This window comes from Spinacia oleracea, chromosome 2 (genome assembly GCF_020520425.1).
Source record: "Spinacia oleracea cultivar Varoflay chromosome 2, BTI_SOV_V1, whole genome shotgun sequence".
In the NCBI taxonomy this organism is placed as follows: domain Eukaryota; kingdom Viridiplantae; phylum Streptophyta; class Magnoliopsida; order Caryophyllales; family Amaranthaceae; genus Spinacia; species Spinacia oleracea.
In genome coordinates, this window is record NC_079488.1 from 48,336,355 (window position 1) to 48,359,394 (window position 23,040).

Genomic DNA, 23,040 nt, shown 5'->3' on the forward strand with positions numbered 1-23,040 from the left:
CTCATTCCCCTTCCTTAGTTGGGGTTAGCTTTCGGAGATTACTCCCTCCTCAAGTCTTGTGCCTCTTCCTCGAGCACTCTTCACGTCGGTGCCTTTTGCATCCACTATCTCTTCTGGGACTTTCCTTTTGATTTTTCTTATCATGGGGTGTTAGGTTATGATACATATGACAATTCATAAATCATGCGGAAAAACCATAAAGCCAGGAAAACATATTATTTACACATAATCATTTAGCATAGTTTATATGCATACACTTTGTTGCGTGCCTTCCCTAGCTGCGCCCGAACCGAACAAGAACAAGTCTTTAGGACTCCAAGTGTCGTCCCTCCGTAGATAGTCCACAGCACGTCCGGATCCGCCTTAAGCTTGACCAACTAGGATCGCCCTTAAGGTACTTAGAATTTTCGGTTAGTATAGGCAATTGTATGACTGAATTCTTGCTCTCAAAAATCACTTTGAATACTTGAATACTCTATATAAATTAATGACCCTAGGCCTTTATTTATAGAGGTATGGAAAGGGAATCGTAATCCTATTAGGATACGAATTAATTAAACTAGAATCCTAATAGAATTCTTATTTAATTACTTCATCCTTTTAGGTTTAGGAATTTAATCATTAGTCGAAGCCTGATGGCTTTAGGATTCGTATAGCACACCAACACACACACGCACGCACAGCAGCCCACGAGGGGCGCCATGCGCGCACGCGCAGCCCGCGAGCTCGCAGCCCATTGCTGCGAGGCCCACACGCTGCCGCAGCGTTGGCGCGCGCTGGGCCTGCCTTGCGGTGGGCCTGGCGCAGCCTTGGCTGGTGCGTTGTGGCGCGCTGGCTTGCTGGGAGATGGCCCGGCTTCGTGCTGGGCCTTCGTCTGGCAGGCCTCGTCCGATGCTAATTCGTACGATACGCTTCCGATTAATTTCCCGATTCCGGAATTTATTTCCGATATGAACAATATTTAATATTTACGATTCCGGAATTAATTTCCGTTTCGAACAAATATTTAATATTTCCGTTTCCGGAATTATTTTCCGATTCCGATAATATTTTCGATTCTGACAATATTTCCGTTTCCGGCAATATTTCCGATTCCGGCAATATTTCCATTTCCGATAATATTTTCCGATAAGTACCATGTTTCCGTTTCCGGCAACATCTACGACTTGGATAATGTTTATATTTCCGATACGATCCATATTTCCGTTTCCGGCAATATCATCGTTTCTGGAGCATTCATTTCTTGCCTGTGACGATCTCAGCTCCCACTGAAACCAAGATCCGTCGATTCCGAATATCCATAGATGGAATATTTAATGTCATTAAATACTTGATCCGTTTACGTACTATTTGTGTGACCCTACGGGTTCAGTCAAGAGTAAGCTGTGGATTAATATCATTAATTCCACTTGAACTGAAGCGGCCTCTAGCTAGGCATTCAGCTCACTTGATCTCACTGAATTATTAACTTGTTAATTAATACTGAACCGCATTTATTAGACTTAACATAGAATGCATACTTGTACCAAGGGCATTATTTCCTTCAGTCTCCCACTTGTCCTTAGGGACAAGTGTGCATTTCCTAATTCCTTTGTCACTCGATGCTTGCTCTTGAACATAAGGTAAGAGTTGTCATCCTTATTATGTCCAGAGGTGTTCCTCGGTTTCAGAGTTCAACTGATCAAATAAATAGATAATCATAGCCTATGATTCATCCGAGCACGGCCATGCATTTCACAGTTTCTAGCTCTCCGAGTGGCCTTGTACAACTTTTAAGCATCTCTTCCCGATTTATGGGAGGACAATCCCAATCTTGCGATCTTGAGATTAGACTTCGTTTGATAGGTGATTACCTGAGCGTTGCCTTTATAGCCTCCTTTTACGGTGCGACGGTTGGTCAACGTCAAAGCAACCAGTTCTCAAACAAGTAATCTCAAATCACTCAGGTATTGAGGATTTAGTGTCTAATAATTTTAATGAAATTTACTTATGACAGATTTTCATCTCTTACAGTAAAGTTTCATACGTCTTGTCCGATACTAGTCTTCCCAAAGTAAGTATCTATGCAAATGATTATGACATTGCCATGTCCACATAGTTCAAGAAACAGAACTACTAGTCATCTTGCATTCTAATCGTCTAACGTTTTCTATGCGTCCAATTTTATAGAAAACTCCGACTAGGGACCATTTTCAACCTTTGACATTCAAGTTCACTTGATAGACATTTCTTAGTCACAGGACTGGTCCTGACAGTCTATCTTGAATATATCGTCAAATTCAAGGGACTTATCATTTAATAAACCACAAATTAAATGGAAAAATGAATTGTTTTCATTTATTGTGAATGATTAACCAATAATGTTTTACAAAGATTTAAACTCTAAAACTTTAAAACATTAAAAGGGATATCAAAGCCATTCTCCAATATGCTTGATTCCCATAGCTGCAGTGTGCGAGTTGTGCTTCGCCTGCGGCAGAGGTTTAGTCAATGGATCTGATATGTTGTCATCAGTTCCAATCTTGTTTATCTCGACTTCTTTTCTTTCAACGAACTCTCGTAGAAGGTGAAATCTACGAAGTACATGCTTGACTCTCTGGTGGTGTCTAGGCTCCTTTGCCTGTGCAATAGCTCCGTTATTATCACAATACAGGGCTATTGGTCCTTTAATGGAGGGGACTACACCAAGTTCACCTATGAACTTCCTTAGCCATATAGCTTCCTTTGATGCTTCATGTGCAGCAATGTACTCCGCTTCAGTTGTAGAATCCGCAATGGTGCTTTGCTTAGCACTTTTCCAGCTTACTGCACCTCCGTTGAGGCAGAAGACAAACCCAGACTGTGATCTGAAATCATCTTTGTCGGTTTGGAAACTTGCGTCTGTATAGCCTTTAACAATTAATTCATCATCTCCACCATAGACCAGGAAGTCATCTTTGTGCCTTTTCAGGTACTTCAGAATATTCTTGGCAGCAGTCCAATGCGCCTCTCCTGGGTCTGACTGGTATCTGCTCGTAGCACTGAGTGCGTACGCAACATCCGGGCGTGTACATATCATAGCATACATTATTGAACCAATCAATGATGCATATGGAATCCCATTCATTCGTCTACGCTCATCAAGTGTTTTTGGGCACTGAGTCTTGCTTAGAGTTATTCCATGAGACATGGGTAGGTAGCCTCGCTTGGAGTCTGCCATCTTGAACCTATCAAGCACCTTATTGATATAAGTGCTTTGACTAAGTCCAATCATCTTTTTAGATCTATCTCTGTAAATCTTGATGCCCAATATGTACTGTGCTTCTCCTAGATCTTTCATCGAAAAACATTTCCCAAGCCAAATCTTGACAGAGTTCAACATAGGAATGTCATTTCCGATAAGTAATATGTCGTCGACATATAATACTAGGAAAGCAATTTTGCTCCCACTGACCTTCTTGTATACACAAGATTCGTTTCCGTTCTTGATGAAACCAAAGTCACTGACTGCTTCATCAAAACGTATATTCCAGCTCCTGGATGCCTGCTTCAATCCGTAGATTGACTTCTTTAGCTTGCATACCTTTTTAGCATTCTTTGGATCCTCAAAACCTTCAGGCTGTGTCATAAACACAGTTTCTGTTAAAACGCCGTTTAAGAAAGCAGTTTTGACATCCATCTGCCATATTTCGTAATCGTAATATGCAGCGATTGCTAACATTATCCGAATAGACTTTAGCATTGCAACTGGTGAAAAGGTTTCATCGTAATCCACACCGTGGACTTGCCTGTAACCTTTTGCAACCAATCTAGCTTTGAAAACTTTAAGTTTCCCATCCTTGTCCTTTTTCAGTTTGAAAACCCATTTGCTTCCAATGGCTTGGTAGCCATCTGGCAAATCGACCAAATCCCATACTTGGTTTTCAGACATGGAGTCTAATTCAGATTGCATGGCTTCTTGCCATTGCTTGGAGCTAGGGCTCGTCATAGCTTGTTTGTAAGTCGCAGGTTCATCACTTTCAAGTAATAGAACGTCATAGCTCTCGTTCGTCAAAATACCTAAGTACCTTTCCGGTTGAGATCTATATCTACGCGGGGTAACATTTCTAGATTGACCATGATTCTCACCAGATTCTTCTAAAGATCTCTGAGTTTCATCCTGAATGTCATCTTGAGCATTCTCTAGAGTTTGTTGTTCGACTCGAATTTCTTCGAGGTCTACTTTTCTCCCACTTGTCATTTTGGAAATGTGATCTTTCTCCAAAAAGACACCATCTCGAGCAACAAACACCTTGTTCTCAGATGTATTGTAGAAGTAATACCCCTTTGTTTCCTTTGGATAGCCCACAAGGATACATTTGTCAGATTTTGGATGAAGTTTGTCTGAAATTAATCGTTTGACGTATACTTCACATCCCCAAATCTTAAGAAAAGACACATTTGGACGCTTTCCAAACCATAACTCATATGGAGTCTTTTCGACAGCTTTAGACGGAGCTCTATTTATAGTGAGTGCAGCTGTATTTAGTGCATGTCCCCAAAATTCTAATGGAAGTTTGGCCTGACCCATCATTGACCTGACCATGTCTAGCAAGGTTCTGTTCCTCCGTTCCGACACACCGTTCCATTGTGGTGTTCCAGGAGGAGTCAATTCTGATAGAATTCCACATTCTTTCAGATGGTCATCAAATTCATAGCTCAGATATTCACCGCCTCTGTCAGACCGCAGTGCCTTAATCTTCTTGCCTAATTGATTCTCTACTTCACTCTGAAATTCCTTGAATTCGTCAAAGGATTCAGACTTATGCTTCATTAGGTAGACATAACCATATCTACTGAAGTCATCAGTGAAAGTGATAAAGTAGCTGAAACCACCTCTAGCATTTGTACTCATTGGTCCACATACATCTGTATGGATTAAACCCAATAGTTCATTTGCTCTTTCTCCAACTTTAAAGAAAGGTTGCTTTGTCACTTTGCCAAGTAAACATGATTCGCATTTACCATAATCCTCTAAGTCAAATGGTTCTAGAATTCCTTCCTTTTGAAGTCTTTCTAAGCGTTTCAAGTTTATATGGCCTAATCGACAATGCCACAGATAGGTGAGATCTGAATCATCCTTTTTGGCCTTTTTGGTATTTATGTTATATACTTGTTTGTCGTGATCTAATAAATAAAGTCCATTGACTAATCTAGCAGATCCATAAAACATCTCTTTAAAATAAAACGAACAACTATTGTCTTTTATTAAAAAGGAAAATCCCTTAGCATCTAAGCAAGAAACTGAAATGATGTTTTTAGTAAGACTTGGAACATGGAAACACTCTTCCAGTTCCAAAACTAGCCCGGAGGGCAACGACAAATAATAAGTTCCTACAGCTAATGCAGCAATCCGTGCTCCATTTCCCACTCGTAGGTCGACTTCACCCTTGCTTAACTTTCTACTTCTTCTTAGTCCCTGTGGATTGGAACATAAGTGTGAGCCACAACCTGTATCTAATACCCAAGAAGTTGAATTAGCAAGTATACAGTCTATAACGAAAATACCTGAAGATGGAACGACTGTTCCGTTCTTCTGATCTTCCTTTAGCTTCAAGCAATCTCTCTTCCAATGCCCCTTCTTCTTGCAGTAGAAGCATTCGGATTCAAAAGTGGGTTGACTGACCTTCCTCTTTACAGATTTGGCGCCAGTTTGCTTAGTTGGGCTGGCCTTGTTGCCACCTTTCTTAGCATTCCTCTTCTTTCCAGATTTCTTGAACTTGCCCCCACGCACCATAAGCACATCCTGCTTATCACTTTTGAGCGTCTTTTCAGCGGTCTTCAGCATACCGTGAATCTCAGTGAGCGTTTTGTCCAGACTATTCATACTGTAGTTCAGTTTGAACTGATCATACCCGCTATGAAGAGAATGGAGGATGGTGTCTATAGCCATTTCCTGAGAAAATTGCTGATCCAGCCGACTCATATTCTCAATGAGTCCAATCATTTTGAGAACATGTGGACTTACGGGCTCGCCTTTCTTAAGCTTGGTCTCAAGAATTTGCCTATGAGTCTCGAATCTTTCGACTCGAGCCAGATCTTGGAACATGTTCTTCAACTCACTGATGATTGTGAAAGCATCTGAGTTGATGAACGTTTTCTGCAGATCTGCACTCATGGTGGCGAGCATTAGACATTTCACATCCTTGTTGGCATCAATCCAACGATTGAGGGCTGCCTGAGTGACCCCGTCGCCTGCGGCTTCGGGCATCGCCTCTTCTAGGACATACTCCTTTTCTTCCTGCATAAGAACTATTTGCAAGTTCCTTTGCCAGTCAAGGAAGTTTTTCCCGTTCAACTTCTCCTTTTCGAGAATTGATCGAATGTTGAATGAATTTTTGTTTGCCATATTTAAAACTACAATTGAAAAGAATAAACAAATAAATAACCATTCACAGTTTCTCTTAATAAACTTAAATTCTAGCATACATGCATAATTCAATGTTCATTAAGCATTCTATTCAAGTTATGTGTTCCGGCAGGTGTGAATAAAATGATTCCAAGATCCTAAAATCATTGAAGAACTAAGCACAGTTTGTCGACTTAATCCTAAAACATCTTAGGTAAGCAAAAGCCTTTTGCTAATAGTCTAGAAACTATTCTTGGTTGATAGGTACGTCTAAGAACTTATTAGGTAAACCTATCGATTTTGCCACGACATAAAAGGACTCCTTACTTATATCGTTGAGTTTCACCAAAACTAACATGTAGTCACAATTATTTGTGTACCTTGCCCCTTTAGGACCAATAAGTAACACCTCGCTGAGCGAAAACTATTACTAGATTGATGTAAAGGATATCCAAGCAAGTGTATATTTTGGCATGGCACCTTTTAACTCAATTTTTAAGTTTGGAACTTAAGGCTCTTACTATGTTGGTTAGATTTTAAGTGAACTAAAATCCTTAATCATGCAACATAATCAAGCTTTTGATCTCATGCATTTTAAGACATATTTAAAAGCAATAAATAACTTAAAACATGCATAAGATAAATGTGATCTAGTATGGCCCGACTTCATCTTGAAGCTTTAACTTCAAAGTCCGTCTTGAAAATCTCCGTGGGAGGCACCATTTTCTTCAAATAGGATAAGCTATAATTAAAACTAATTACAACTATTTGATGGTACGCAGACCATATTTGAATTGAAAAACAACTTTGGTACTTTAGACCAATTACATTCAAATTAATGGTACGCAGACCATATTTTCTATCCTATTTGGGCCATACTAGTCACTTCATAACCTGCAAAACAGTACATATACAATATATACCATTCACCCATTCATTATCATGAATGGCCCACATAGCTGGTTAGTAAAACACATTATGCATCACGTAAACATTTGCAGCAATTAATCAAGGGCACCAATAATCTACCAATTATTCAGTCCTTATTAATTCTAATCAAGTTGTTTTAACCTTAAGGATTTGTAGACCTAATCAAGAGTATATGACTAAAAAGGGCTCCCACTTAAACCAATAAATTCATATGCTTTACTAATTTTAAACATAAAAATGTATTTCTAGTCTAACCGGAAACATACAAATTTAGTTAAAATTTAAAGCTCATATAAATTTATAATTGAATCCAAAAAGTTTAATTTAATTTCAGTCGTATTTAAATTAATTCATGATTTTAATTTTAGTAAAATAATTAGAATAAATAAAATTTATTATAATTACAATATTCAAAATTAAAATCCAAGAAAATAATTTAAATTATTAATTTTAAAATTAATTAAAATTACGTAAACTGAAAATTTCAAATTAAAATTTCAAAACGATCTAATTGCAACGCAACAATCCTACGCAACGCACGCCCATGGGCTACACGCACACAACCATCGCTGGCCATGTGCGCGCAGCCCATGTGCTGCGTCGCATTGCTGCTGCTCACCATCGCAAGGCATCACGGGAGCTGGTGCTCGCTGCGCGCGCCAGCGCTCGACGCAACAAGCATGCTGCCGCAGCCCATTGCTGGGCGCAGCGCTCGTCGCACGTCGCAACAAGCAAGCTGCTTGCCATCGCTGGGCGCAGCGCTCGTCGTACGTCGCAACAAGCACGCTGCACGCCATCGCTGGGCGCAGTGCTCGTCGCACGCACAATAGCGCTCGCTGCGCGCGAGCGATCGATGCTGGGCGTAGCACTCGTGGCACGCGAGCTTGCGCTCGCTGCGCGCGAGGCAGTGCGCGCTGTGGCGCAGCTCGCTTGCTGCCCACACGCGACTGCTCGTGCCTTGCTCTCGCCCTCGCCCATTCGCCCATCGCACACAGCCCACGAAATAAGGCAGGGCTGCTGCCTTGTGCTCGTGCACCATGGCCTTGCTCATTGCATTCGTACCGCATGGGTGACGAGCTCCCTTGCTCGTCGTCACATGCCCGCACTATACAACATCCCTTAAGGGTAACACGTAGCGTCCATTGCTTTGTGCGTGCAAGTTATATGAGCGAATCGCATAAAAATTTAAAATTTATATTCAAAATTAATGACAAATTAATAAATAATATTAATTTCATAATTTTAGGGCGAAAATCGAAAATTTATTATTTAATTGATTTCCGATTAACATGGATTCAAGTCTAGGTCATAAAAATTTAAAATTTAACATAAATTTACAATTTTTATGGTGGTTTTTAATCATAGGTATCTAATTAAATTATAACTAATTATGAAAATCAAATTAATTCTAAATTATTCCAATTTTCAACAAATTAATCATAATTACAAATTAGATTGCATAATTAACAAGGCTAGGCATTCAAACTTGTTAAACATATACAGTAGGTCAATCAAAAATTCAAGATTTATCAACAAGAATTGCAAATATTTAATTTAACATCTTAAATTTACGAAATTTTGCATTCGAAAAACTAAAACCTCCGAAAAGTCATAGTTAGGCTTCGAATTTGAGAATTCTGGGTTCGGCCGAAAAATACAGTTTTTGTCAAAATTTTAGAATGCCTTTTACATGCGGAATTGACACAAAAATCACTCGATTTGGATGAGTAACGAAGAAACTGCCGAAAAACTGCGTACGTATAATTAAATAAACGCAATTTTCAATTAATTAACAATTACGAAAATTAATCACCCCTTTTAATTCTTGCAAATTTGTAATATTTAACCATGTTCATGCAATTTAGATTATGAAAATAATAAGAGGCTCGTGATACCACTGTTAGGTTATGATACATATGACAATTCATAAATCATGCGGAAAAACCATAAAGCCAGGAAAACATATTATTTACACATAATCATTTAGCATAGTTTAGATGCATACACTTTGTTGCGTGCCTTCCCTAGCTGCGCCCGAACCGAACAAGAACAAGTCTTTAGGACTCCAAGTGTCGTCCCTCCGTAGATAGTCCACAGCACGTCCGGATCCGCCTTAAGCTTGACCAACTAGGATCGCCCTTAAGGTACTTAGAATTTTCGGTTAGTATAGGCAATTGTATGACTGAATTTTTGCTCTCAAAAATCACTTTGAATACTTGAATACTCTATATAAATTAATGACCCTAGGCCTTTATTTATAGAGGTATGGAAAGGGAATCGTAATCCTATTAGGATACGAATTAATTAAACTAGAATCCTAATAGAATTCTTATTTAATTAATTCATCCTTTTAGGTTTAGGAATTTAATCATTAGTCGAAACCTGATGGCTTTAGGATTCGTAAAGCACACCAACACACACACGCACGCACAGCAGCCCACGAGGGGGGCCATGCGCGCGCGCAGCCCGCGAGCTCGCAGCCCATTGCTGCGAGGCCCACACGCTGCCGCAGCGTTGGCGCGCGCTGGGCCTGCCTTGCGGTGGGCCTGGCGCAGCCTTGGCTGGTGCGTTGTGGCGCGCTGGCTTGCTGGGCGATGGCCCGGCTTCGTGATGGGCCTTCGTCTGGCAGGCCTCGTCCGATGCTAATTCGTACTATACGCTTCCGATTAATTTCCCGATTCCGGAATTCATTTCCGATACGAACAATATTTAATATTTCCGATTCCGGAATTAATTTCCGTTTCGAACAAATATTTAATATTTCCGTTTCCGGAATTATTTTCCGATTCCGATAATATTTCCGATTCTGACAATATTTCCGTTTCCGGCAATATTTCCGATTCCGGCAATATTTCCATTTCCGATAATATTTTCCGATACGTACCATGTTTCCGTTTCCGGCAACATCTACGACTTGGATAATATTTATATTTCCGATACGATCCATATTTCCGTTTCCGGCAATATCATCGTTTCCGGAGCATTCATTTCTTGCCTATGACGATCTCAGCTCCCACTGAAACCAAGATCTGTCGATTCCGAATATCCATAGATGGAGTATTTAATGCCATTAAATACTTGATCCGTTTACGTACTATTTGTGTGACCCTACGGGTTCAGTCAAGAGTAAGCTGTGGATTAATATCATTAATTCCACTTGAACTGAAGCGGCCTCTAGCTAGGCATTCAGCTCACTTGATCTCACTGAATTATTAACTTGTTAATTAATACTGAACCGCATTTATTAGACTTAACATAGAATGCATACTTGGACCAAGGGCATTATTTCCTTCATGGGGATCTTCATATCAACTTGGAGTTTTCCCGCCTTGACATCTATCTTTATACCAACGGTAGCAATTAGGAAAGGTCTTCCTAAGATGACGGGGACATCAAGGTCTTCATCCATGTTCACGACCATGAAATCACAAGGGATAACGACTTCCCTACTTTCACCGGGATGTCTTCAACTACTCCCAAAGGTCTTGATATGGACCTATCCGCAAGTTGCAAGGATATTCTTGTGGGCTTGACCTCACCCATTTCTATCCTTTGGTAGATAGTGTAAGGCATGAGACTTGTACTAGCTCCAAGGTCTAGAAGATCACCCTTGACCTTTACTTTTCGAACATGACATGGGATATTGAAGCTTCTGGGATCTCCCAACTTCTTTGGTGAGTTCTGGTGGATGATGGATTGACACTCTTTCGTGAGCATCCTTGTGGCTTCTAGGAAGTCTTTTGCATCAACCATTGCTTCCTTGAGAAAGGCATAGAACAATGGGAAATTGTGGAGCTCTTTCTCTAGAGGAAGAGAGATTTTTATCTTCTTCAAGACTTCCCAAAAGTTCCTGAACTTTTCAACATTAATGTCCTCCTCCTCTTCTTCACACTCAAGGTTATAATACTTATCATATAGCTCTTCTTGGGTGACCTCAAACTCACCAGACTCTCCACTTTACACCTCAAGCATCGGATTGGGTTTCTCCTCATCACCGCCCATCCCAAATATATCGTGAGCCTGCCCCTTTGGGTTTTGCTCGGATTGACTCGACAATTGCAAGGGTGTTCATTTGTTCAGCGAGTTGTGATATTTGGCTCTCCATCATCTTCCTATGGGATGATTTTTGTTGAAAGGTATTCAACACAAGCTCATTTTTCTTAGCTTGGTGGGAAAGAAAATTGTCCATTACAATCTCAATGTTAGACTTGTATGGCTTTGAGAAGCCGGGTGGTTGCTTAGGTGCTTGATATGCACCAATTATGTTTTGAGTTTTGGGGTTGTTTTGTGAAGGAAAGGGTGATGGATTTTGAATGTTGTTGCTTATGTAGGAGAAATTTAGGTGATTTCTCCATCCAGGATTGAAGGTGTTGGAGTATGGGTTGTTTTAGGGTGGCCTTGTTGCATAGTTTGAATTTTGGTTGTGGTACCCCGAGTTGAGATAGTTCACTTGCTCAAGTGTCATGGCTTGTGGACATTCGTATGTGGAGTTCCCTTGAATATCACATATGTCATAACTAGCTACTTAAAAAGGTGAGAGTGGTTGGACCTTGTCAATTTTTCTTGCTAGAGCTTGCACTTGACTAGTTAGTATAGTCAATGCATCCACTGCTATCTTGCCTCCTTTCTTCGGGACATGACGGTCTCCTCCCCAAGGGTCCACCCTCTTAGAACGGTTCAACAACAAGTAGAAAATGCGAGCATATAACCTCGCAGAAACACCAGAAGGGCGGCCTTCCTCCAAAACATCCACCAGTAGGGAATACTTCTTCACCTCGACAGACAGCTCCTCCCCAATACACTCTCTAACCTTCTCCTCCAACAGCATGTCCCCATCCCTGATGTTGAGGATCGAAGTGCCCGTGAAGGAAAGACCCGTAAGGGCAGTATAGTCCTCATGGGTGATGGTCATCTCCCCCCAGGGAAAGTGGAAGGTGTTGGTGGTATCCCACCACCACTCCATAATCAAGCGCAAGAACCGCCTAGATGCGTTAGGGCCCACTACCTCCCGGAAAACACACACGGTCGGGAACAAAGGGCATCCCTCCACCACTCCACGGGTCCGCTGGTCCACCGGGACACCACATGATGTCCCAAGTCATGGTGTAGGTCGACCCCATCATACTCAAGCGGGCCCAATCAAGTTGGCTCCTCCCCGGGGTCAGGATCCCCTCCCTCTGTGGACACCAACGGGGGAGTCGAAGAACCATCCCTCGTCCTGCGAGAGGCCCGAACAGGCCGATAAGTAGACCCTCGTCTCACCGGACGAGAAGGGATTATCCGTGGTTGTACCACGTAATCCGAAACATCCCCCTCAGCATCACGAGGGATTCGAGATATAAAGAGATAGCAAGCCGGAAGGACGACGGGAGATGATCGTTCGGACAGGAGATGTGTACGAGTTTTAGCCTAGCTCCAAGAGGAGGACGAAGAATCACCTGACATGCTAAAATTTACAAAAAAAAAACACGAAAAATCATAAGGCATCATACCTTAATCCCAGCAATGCAATTACATTCCAAAAATTCTGAGCACGATAAAACCAATGGCATCAAACAATTTTTGTTTCTTAAGTATGAACATGTAACTGAGTTCAAAACTAGTACTCTAATTCATACGTGCAAAATTGACCACGTAACATTCCGAGTATCAAATTCATGCATTTTCTAACATCCATAGACTATGTGGACCGCAAGCAATAAGCCAAGAACACCTACATTGTGCCCCAATACCAATTCGAAGGCACACTTGACTTGCAAAAATTAACATGCCTAAACACTTATACATGTTATAAACATCACATGCAACCAAACAATTGCAAGAAATCGGGGAAAATCAAAGAAACCCAATTCAATATAAGCATGAAATCTCACACGAATTGCTACTCAAAATTAAGCCAAAACTCAAGTTAAATCCGAAATTACTTACATATATGTGATTTAGGATGACTAGGGAACGATTTTGGTGAAGCAAACAACAAATTCGAGCAAGAATCGACCAAGAGCTTTGAGAGATAACTCGTAGAAATGAAGAGCAGCAACGACAGAAATGGCGAACTGCCACTGCAATGTTCGTATTTAAAGAAAATGTGCGCTGAAAATTTCAAGCGCTCAAATTCATGCGCTGGAAAATTTCTAGCGCACAAACACACGCGCTAAAAATTTCCAGCGCACAGTTGTTCTCATTCAGACATAATATTGGGCCACTTCGTCCCATTTTACGCCAAATAAACGTCCACCCACTTTTATTTTTCCTTCCCGCAGAAAAAGTAACGGTATTTCAATATATTTTATTATATTCAAAACAAAATAATAATAAAATCTCATTAGCCCACTGACAGGAGATGATGTTCTGGGAGGTGACTGTGGCCCATTAAGGTAAAACGGTTCTCTAAACAATTCACTCCTCCTACTTATTGAATTTTCCAAAAAATCTTAAACACCCAGCTTTGAAGAATTCCGTATTCCGTTCGAGGTTTGTCCATTCCTCATTAATAAAAATGCCCCATTGTTCCGTATTTCGTTCGCGGTTTGTCCATTCCTCGTTAATAAAAAATGCCCCTGTATTCCGTATTCCGTTCGAGGTTTGTCTATTCCTCGTTAATAAAAATGCCCCAGTATTCCGTATTCCATATTTCGTTCGAGGTTTGTCCATTCCTCGTTAATAAAAATGCTAGTATTCCATATTCTCTATTCCGTGTTCCCCATTCTGTATTCCGTATTCTATTATTCCAGGTCCTATATTCCGTCCTCAAAAAGGAAATCATGTTAAATATCTGTTTTCCAAAACACTCCATCTCACCATCTGAACGTCTTCCATGACTCCGTGAGAAGCCGATTCAAGCCAATGGATTCCCGATGACTCGTGAGGGAACTATTGACATTTCTAGTGATGACCCCTCAGTCAAATGTTATCACTCGGGGGCTCGAGAGACCCTCGCATAAATTTGGTCCCAACCAGACTGAATTTCAGACGCACTTCGTCTACCAATACTTTGATTGTCGTCTTGCCCAGACTCAATCAAAGTGGGGGCTAACTGTAGACGCCTACATTTGTCCCTAGGCCCGAAGCGGTGTGTTCGATGGTGAAATGACTGCTTGACTAAGCTTTCCTAAGTATTCAACGAACAGCCTATGACTGACTGACGATCCCGAAAACCATGTTTCCTTTTTTAGAAAACTACTATTTATAGTAACTGATATGCTTAACTGCTGCCCAAAATAGTAACCTTATAAGATAAATATTCGAGTGATTACGTTGCACTACAATTAGTCATTGGATAAAGAATAAAGAGTTGCACACCAACTAATATTCTTAGAAGATTAAACCGTGAGTGAGATTCGGATAGAATCGAATAGATCTGGAAAGGTGGAGTAAAACACCAGCTATTTCCAGCGCTAGGCAGGCGTGCGCCACAAATATTCCAGCGCACCAACACAAGCGCCATAGTTTTCTGGCGCTGCAATTTGGTCTTCACCTATTCACGCAAAGATAAAGTTTTAATCCAACTGTATAATACAGATCTGGCGCTGCATTGTTAAGCGCTGAAAATTTCTAACGCTCCTGATCAAAGCGCTAGAAATTTTCGGCGCTGCTATGTGCTTTTCAGAAAACTCCCATTTCTTCGATCTAATCTTATTTCGGCTTGTTACACTATAAATAGAGGCCTCTGAAACCCCAAAAATTACACAGAATTCCCACCCAATACCCCAAGCTTGAGTATTGGCCGAAGCTTAAACCATTCTCTCTTTGTCCCGTATTCTCGACAGTCTGTCGTATAACACACTGTTAAGTAGACTCTACCCTACGATCGCCCAGCAAAGTCCAAGTACTGCCGAAGCTCTATCTCAATGCCTAGCCAAAACACTCAAAATTCTGGAAGAATCCCGCCCCACAGTCAGTTAGTTTCAGGAGGTTCGAAAACTAAAAGGAAAGCTAGCAAAGTCAAGTGTTCGTGAGAACTGCAGTATAGCTGACGCTATACTGTAACCTGAAATCTACTTCTTTTTTTATCGCTTTTTCATCACCATTGACAGGCTAAAGTCGTATCACCTAATCAAAGATAAACCTAAAACCACTAGCTAAATAGCAACGGAACTCAGGATCGAATCCACAGGGAAACAACGTTCTTTCTATTACTAAGAATAAAATTTAGACTATTGCGAACAAGAGTTTGGTTGATTTGGATACTAAAACTACGACAATAATTAAACAAGAGAATCCGGATATTAAAAGGTCTAGGGCATAGGTTCACCAATGAACAACAATCCGCCATGATGATAAACAATCGACAATAATCAATAAAGCAATTAATTAGACTAGCACACTCTCTCGAATCGATACTAATCATAGACTTAGAATTAACGGGCTCTCTCTACGTATTTATCCCAATTCTACCTATTGAAACAAGCCTAAACATCAAATTTCATCTCTCGAATCTTAACTTGATATTGCTTGACTAATACAATTAAACCTGCGCAAATCTAATTGCATAGTAAATGAAACCAATCAATAGGAATTAATCACAATACCAACAATCAACAACATTCAATCATCCCTTCATATTGATTCATGGATCCCCCAAACCCTAGAAAATTGACTACTCACTCATATTAACAATAAACAAAGCAATTAATACTATTGAAAACATGATTAAAGCAAAATAATAAATCAAAAGTAAGAAGCAATACCTAAATGAAGAACAATGAATAATGAAAGCTTGAATTTTGATTGAAATTAAAAACTAAGTGTTGGAACAAATTTGAGAGAATAACTAAGCTAAGGAAAATAAACAAGGTGTTCAATACTAGAAAATAAGATGTGACTAAAAATAAAAGGGGCTAGTATTTATAGTTTGCCCAAAATATAGCCCAAAACCGAAAATAAAAACTCGCGAAAAAGGTGCAGGAGTTGACGTCGCCCGATCGGGCAGACGGCCGCCCGTTCGGGAATTCTACTCGACAAGCGGCCAGATCGGGCGGATGAGAAACACCTTGGACAGCTCCCAGAGTCACCGCCCGATCCGGATCGGGCGAAGCCCGCCCGATCGGGCGCGCGTTGAACGTTCCAGAATTCTTTTTCTTCGCCCGGTCTTCTCATTCCGCCCTCCGCTCAAGGGGCGATTTGCAAAAAGCATCATTCTTCGCCCATAACACCGAGTCTAACTTCCGGGGCTCAACCATAAGCATCTTAGGCTCCCGAAAGTCGACGATAGTCGTCCCGAACTTCTTCGGGATCGTGTAGTGGCCCATATCACCATGAAACGAGCCTAAAAAGGCCAATTTCTTACTAAGTAATCCTGAAACTGAAGGCACACTCAATAACACAAATTAGTACTAAAAACGGCTCATAAGAGCTCATTTGATGCATAAAAGTACTAAGGGATGTGGGTAAAACCCTATATAAAACACACATATCAAACTCCCCCAAGCTAGATCTTTGCTTGTCCTTAAGCAAAGAAATCATCGATGAATACAAGAATCAACTTCACCCCAAACATATTTCAAAACAATGGATACAATTCAAGGCAAAATTCAACGATCATGCATCAATGTCAACCAATCAAATCTATCCAACCACAAATCCCCCCTAACAATCGTCACGCAAAGCAAACCACAAGTGCACAATGGAATTCAAGACTAGTGCTCACACACTCGTCACTCATTCATGTGGCGGGTAAAAGATGTACATGTTCGCTCTCCTCCCAACATATATGTGAACAATCTCCCAAACTCACAACCCTCGTGTGTCTAAAAGAACATGCACTCAACCTAGTAGTCGACTCGAAATATGTCATGTCATAACTTGCATTGATAAACAACTACTTTCATATTAATATGACTCTATGCACAAAGGTCGGAAGGTCTTCAAAGCTTGTAATGATAGGCTTAGGTAAGGGTGTGGTAGATTTGGGTAAAATGTGAGCTTAAAGCCTTGGCTTTGGGGAGCATGAATCCTAGAAAAACCCATGGTCAATCACAAGTGATGACCACAACTCTCCCACTCAACACATAATGAAACAATAAACAAACCACACTATACTTTCTTGCCTTCCTTTCACAAGTATAATCAATCACTCATAAAGATAAGAAATTACAATACTTGAGTGAATTCATGCTTTGAATTTTTTTTTTCGAGCATAATGAAGTTTTCTTTTCTTTTCTTTTCTTTTCTTTTTCTCGCTCGAATTCTTTCTCTCTTTTTTTTTCTTTTTGGAGGCGTTCATATTTTCCATCCTTCTCATCTTTTTCACTCTTCAATAATTTTTTTTTATTTTTCAAACAACAGACAAGATAAGAAGAACTCCCTTTTTCAATACTCACTTTGTGCTCAAAATGTAGCACACTACAACTCCCTCACCTCACTACTATTAGCTCCCCCAAGCTAGGCTTGGGACTAGTAACCAATGGGGCTTTCACGGGCTTGTAATGTGGCTAGTCACCGAATAAAGGGCACAAGCAACAACATGAGTAGAAAAGGAGGGAACAAATGTATCTAATTTCATCTGAAGGCTACCTAAAGAGAAAAATGCCTTCGTCCTCCTCAATGTGCATGTATATGAGTCATAAAACACTACTAACAGTTGCAGACCAATACTCAAAATCAAAATGTACAGGGAAGTGAAACACCCCCCCAAGCTAAATCAGACAATGTCCTCATTGGCTCAAGGGGTAGCGAACCATCTCCATCAACCTCAGCATCAATGATGGCCTTGGCCATCATCATCATCCATCTCGCCACCACGACCACCGTGACTGCTGGGGCCCTCTCCATACCCACCGTAGTAGTGGGTGGGTGTGAAAGTGCCCATGGCACCGGGAACTCCATATCCCTCCGCGGGATAGCTGAACCAGGAAGGGTGCTGGGCATCCCGAGGCACATAGCCTTGCCTGGCGTAAGGACCATAGATGGGGAACATGGCTCGCTGGTGATCACTCAAATCTGATCTCGAGCCTGTCCAAACGCTCTTGAATAGAGCGATGCTCCTCCTCTGGAGTCGGGCCACCCTGTAGCCTCCCCTCAGTCTCACGACGCCCCCTCCGAAAGTAGGTGCGGGGATCGGGTTCAAACTGATGGGGCTCTGGCTGTGGCTCGGGTTGGGGTTTGGGTTCCTGTTGCTGCTCTATGTGCTCCCCCACAATCAGGTAGTGAGCCTGACCGGGTCTAAAGCGGGTGCGTCCCTGTGAGTCAGGCAAGGTAAAAAGCCTACCCCCATCAAACATCAATACATGGCACCCGGGCGGAATAACCCATGCTCGCCTTGTAAGCGGCGGAGGCCAGCAAAATAAGCCAAATCCAGCAAGTTACTACCCAGTACCGGTGTCTGGTTGGCCTCAACAAAGCCCACCGTGGCCATAGCAATGTGGGTGATTAACCCACCACTGGTGATGCGGGTCGTGTGTGTGCTAGTGGCCACCGAGTAGAGGTGTGAAACCATATGGTGGGCCAAATTCATCGTATACCTGTCCTCCCCCTCCAACACATAACCACCAAGGATTTCCAACTCAGTGCTCCTAATGTTTTGGTTCTCCTCCCTCCCAAAGATGGTGAACCCCAAGAATCTGTAAAACACAATGGGGACCGTGGTGTTGAATCCGGGAAGCATGCAAGTGTTGCATGCTACCAGACTCACTATTTCCGGTCAATTTTTCCCACATAGCATGAGCACTCCCAGCCTTCCTACTGGGGTCAGTCGATAAACCAAATATCCTACCAAAATCACGAACGCTCAAATGGACATCACGATTCATCAAACAAAAATGCACAGTAGAGACATCCCTATAACCATTCCTATTCAACCACAAATAACTCAAGAACTCAAGTGTTAACCTCCTAAAAGTCAGACGCAGCATACTATACATGTCTTTCATGCCAACACCATAGAACACCCTTTTTACATCATTTTTAATTCCCATCTCATGTAATGATTTCTGAAAAATAAAACGTGTAGGAATTACCTCCCTCTTTTTGAGGTGGGCGAGTCGATCCCGCTGCCACTCCGTAGTAATGACGATTTCCGGAAAGTCCGGATCAGATTCGAACTAGGGCGACGACGATGGTGGTGTTGGCTGACGAACCCGGCTTGTGGAAGCCTCCTGTTGGTTCCTTGAAGTGATGGTGCAAGTCCTCATGCGTCGGTTTGTCATGGTAGGAGTTGAAAATCTGAGTTTTTGTGGTTTTTGGGGGTTCTTGGGGGAAATTGAATTTTTTGTGGAGAGTGGAGAAAGTTGAAATTAAATGGGTGGAGGTTGTAGAGGATGGTGAGAGGAAGAATTTGGTGCAAAGATTAATGAATTTGGTGGAGGAATGAAGGAGATATGAAGGTTTGAAGGTTTTGGTGTTTGGGGTTTAATGGAGGAAGAGAGAGAATTGGAGATGAAGATGGAGAATAGAATGAAAAGAGGAAGGAGATCCGTGTGTTTAATCCGTGAAATTCACGTCTCGGCCGATCGGGAGAAATAAAAAAAAATCTATCCAATTGATGCGCGCCCGATCGGGCGATTGCGAACTTGCCTTCTGACTGCTTCTTCAACCCAAATTTCAACCTCTAACTTCATAGTGACGTCATCACCATCCGCTCGATCGGGCGGAAATTCGCCCGATCGGGCATTTTACTCACCAAACAGGTCGATCGGGCAACATTCGCCCGGTCGGGCAAAAATGGACCTCTTTTCTTCTTTCAGTGCGCGCCCGATCGGGCAGAGCTTCGCCCGATCAGGATTTCTACTCGACATTTGGGCCGATCGGGCAACTTCCGCCCGGTCGGGCGAAATTCGACTGGTCTGCTATTTTCGGTACGCGCCCGATCGGGCAGGCCTCGCCCGGTCTCCACCGTGGGGTTTGCAAAGTACTCCGTTTCAGCTATTTTTTCGCTTTTTCGAACTTGGAGCCTTAGACCTGCACACTACTAAACACCCAAATAGTAAAATTCCCTCTTCTAACCCCTCCAATACTAAAGACTATACTAAAAACACACAAAAGAAAAACAAAAATTAAAAAGAAAATTAGAGTTACACTAAAAAGCGGTAAATGGATAGTGAAGTACTCATCCCCAATCTAGATTGATGCAATGTCCCCATTACACAACCCCAATTTACGGCGCAGAAACGAAAAGAAGGGGATGAGGGTTATGCCAACTTATCGAATGGGGGCACCAAAGATGGTGCCATCTATTATCGAATCAGTTGCTTTGGATGAGATATGTAGCGCAGAAGGGGAAAAATCGCGACCTCGATCATGAATACGGTGCCCACCGTTGACAGAGTTTTCGGCCTTTTGGGTCACAGAGTCGTCAAGTCTTACCCCTTTTTGAGTCCATGCTAAGGAGTTGATGCTCCGGTCACCTCCACCTGCAAAGCAATTCGAAACATGTGCTTTCTCCGAAGAGTGGTTAGAGGTAGTGTGAGTCAGTTTATCATTGAAATAATCATTAGACACATTTATACCACAACATGACTCCTCTACCATGGGACCCTTAACAACATGGGTTAAATTGAAAGTAACTTTGTCATCCCCACATTTAAAGTCAGCTTACCAGTTTTGATATCAATGACTGCCCCTACATTGTGTAGGAAGGGTCTACCTAATATAATGGGAATCTGTCTGTCCTCTTCCATGTCCAACACAACAAAGTCAACATGAATAAAAAATTTACCTACTCTAACAGGCACATCTTCTAGAACACCTAGGGGGTATTTTACAGATCGGTCAGCCATTTGCAGAGTTATGTTGGTAACTTTTAAATCACCCATGTTCAATTTAGTGCATACAGATAGGGGCATGACACTAACACTGGCACCTAAATCACATAAAGATTTGTCAATAAAAAGATTGCCAATGTTACATGGGAAAGAGAAACTCCCAGGGTCCTTCAACTTGGGTGGAGACTTATTTTGCAGCAAGGCACTGCACTCTTCAGTAAATGCAACAGTCTCCACCTCACTGAATGCTCTCTTTCTAGTCAAGATGTCTTTCATGTATTTAGCATATGCAGGTACTTGAGTAATTAATTCGGTGAAGGGAACTGTTACCTGCAGGTTCTTTACCACTTCTAAGAACTTACCAAACTGCTTGTCTAGCTTGTTCTTAAGCTGGCGATGAGGGAAGGGAAGTTTGATAGGTGGGACTTGTATCTCAACTTTCTTCTCTACCTTTGTGCTAGCCTCCTTCTCCTTGACCACCTTCTCGCCTTCTTCTAACACGGCATCACTGATAGATGCTTCAACATTGCCTTCAATATTCATAGGCGGCCCATTGTACTCATAACCACTCCGCAAAGTGATAGCATTTACAGTCTCTCTATTCTAGCTCAGGCTGTGAAGGAAGATGCCCTTGGGATCTCCTTGAAAGACTAGTGGCCACCTGTACCAACTGAGTATCAATGATCTTGTTATGAGCAGCAAGAGCATCGATTTTTACATCCTTTTCATTTAGAGACTTTTGCATCTGCATCATCATGTTTCGCATCTCCACTAACATAGGATCAAACTGAGCAGCTTGAGGCTGTGGTTGTGGAGGTTGTGTCTTTTGTCTAGAGAACCCAGGTGGTCCACCAGACTGCTGATTATAGTTGGGTTGTGGTTGGTAGGGTTGTTGTGGTGGTGGGTGTTGGACCTGGTGTGGGTTCTGAACATTCATACTCCTATAGGAAAGTAGGGCGTTATTTTTGTACCCCTCATTGTAGGAATTGGAGTATGGATTATTCTGTTTGTAGGCCTGAAATGCGTTGCATTTCTAAATGGAGCTTCTACACTCTTGCGCATAATGACCCTGCACCCCACAACTATCACAAACATTCACGAATTGGGCACTCATTGCAGCGACACTAGCATGTTGGGTGGATTGAGATGATGTAGTTTGCATATTATCAAGTTTGTAATGTAGGGCGGTCAGTTGAGCAGTAAGTTGTAATAGAATTCATCTCATGCTTACCACCCCTGTCAGCAAGGCCTCTAGGATTTCCATATTGGGCATTGTGGATGGCCATCTCCTCAATCACCTCCAAAGCTCTAGATACATGAAGTTGCATAAACCTCCCACTAGCAGCAGATTCCAGAATGAGCCTAGAATCGTTACCCAGGCCGTTGTAAAACTGTTGGATCAAGAACCACGGTTGTAGACCATGGTGTGGGCATTCTCTCTGCATTCCCAGACTTCAAACATGCTCTCATCTGCCTGTTGTGTAATGAAAATAATCTGGCTCCTCAGACGGGCTGTTTTCTCAGGCGGAAAATATTTCACATAGAAAGCAAGAGCCAGAGAATCCCAGTCAGTGATTTTCATAGCTGCTCGGTTGAGTCCGTTAATCCACAACTTTGCCTTCCCGCTCAAAGAGAACGGGAAGATCATCTCCATAGTCTGCTCTGGAGTCAATCCCTTTTGCTTGATGGTAGAGCAGTATTGGATGAAGGATTGAATGTGAAGATTTGGGTCTTCACCTGCTTCCCCACCGAATTGGTGCCTCTCAATAATATTTATCAATGCGGGTTCAATCTTGAAACTCTTAGGCGTAATAGAAGGCATGATCGCCTTGGGAAGCACAGACAGACTTGGCTTAGAATAGTCTGTAAGCCTTGGTTCAACTGGTGGTGGTGTTTCGTTACCCATCTCTATCTCTGTATCTGTATCTGAAGGAAAAAGATCGCCTAAAGTATGATCAGAATCAGAGTTAGAGTAATTCCCACACTCTACAACAAAGTTTCTTCGTTTACGGAAGGTCCTTTCAGGTTCAGGATCGAACGGAG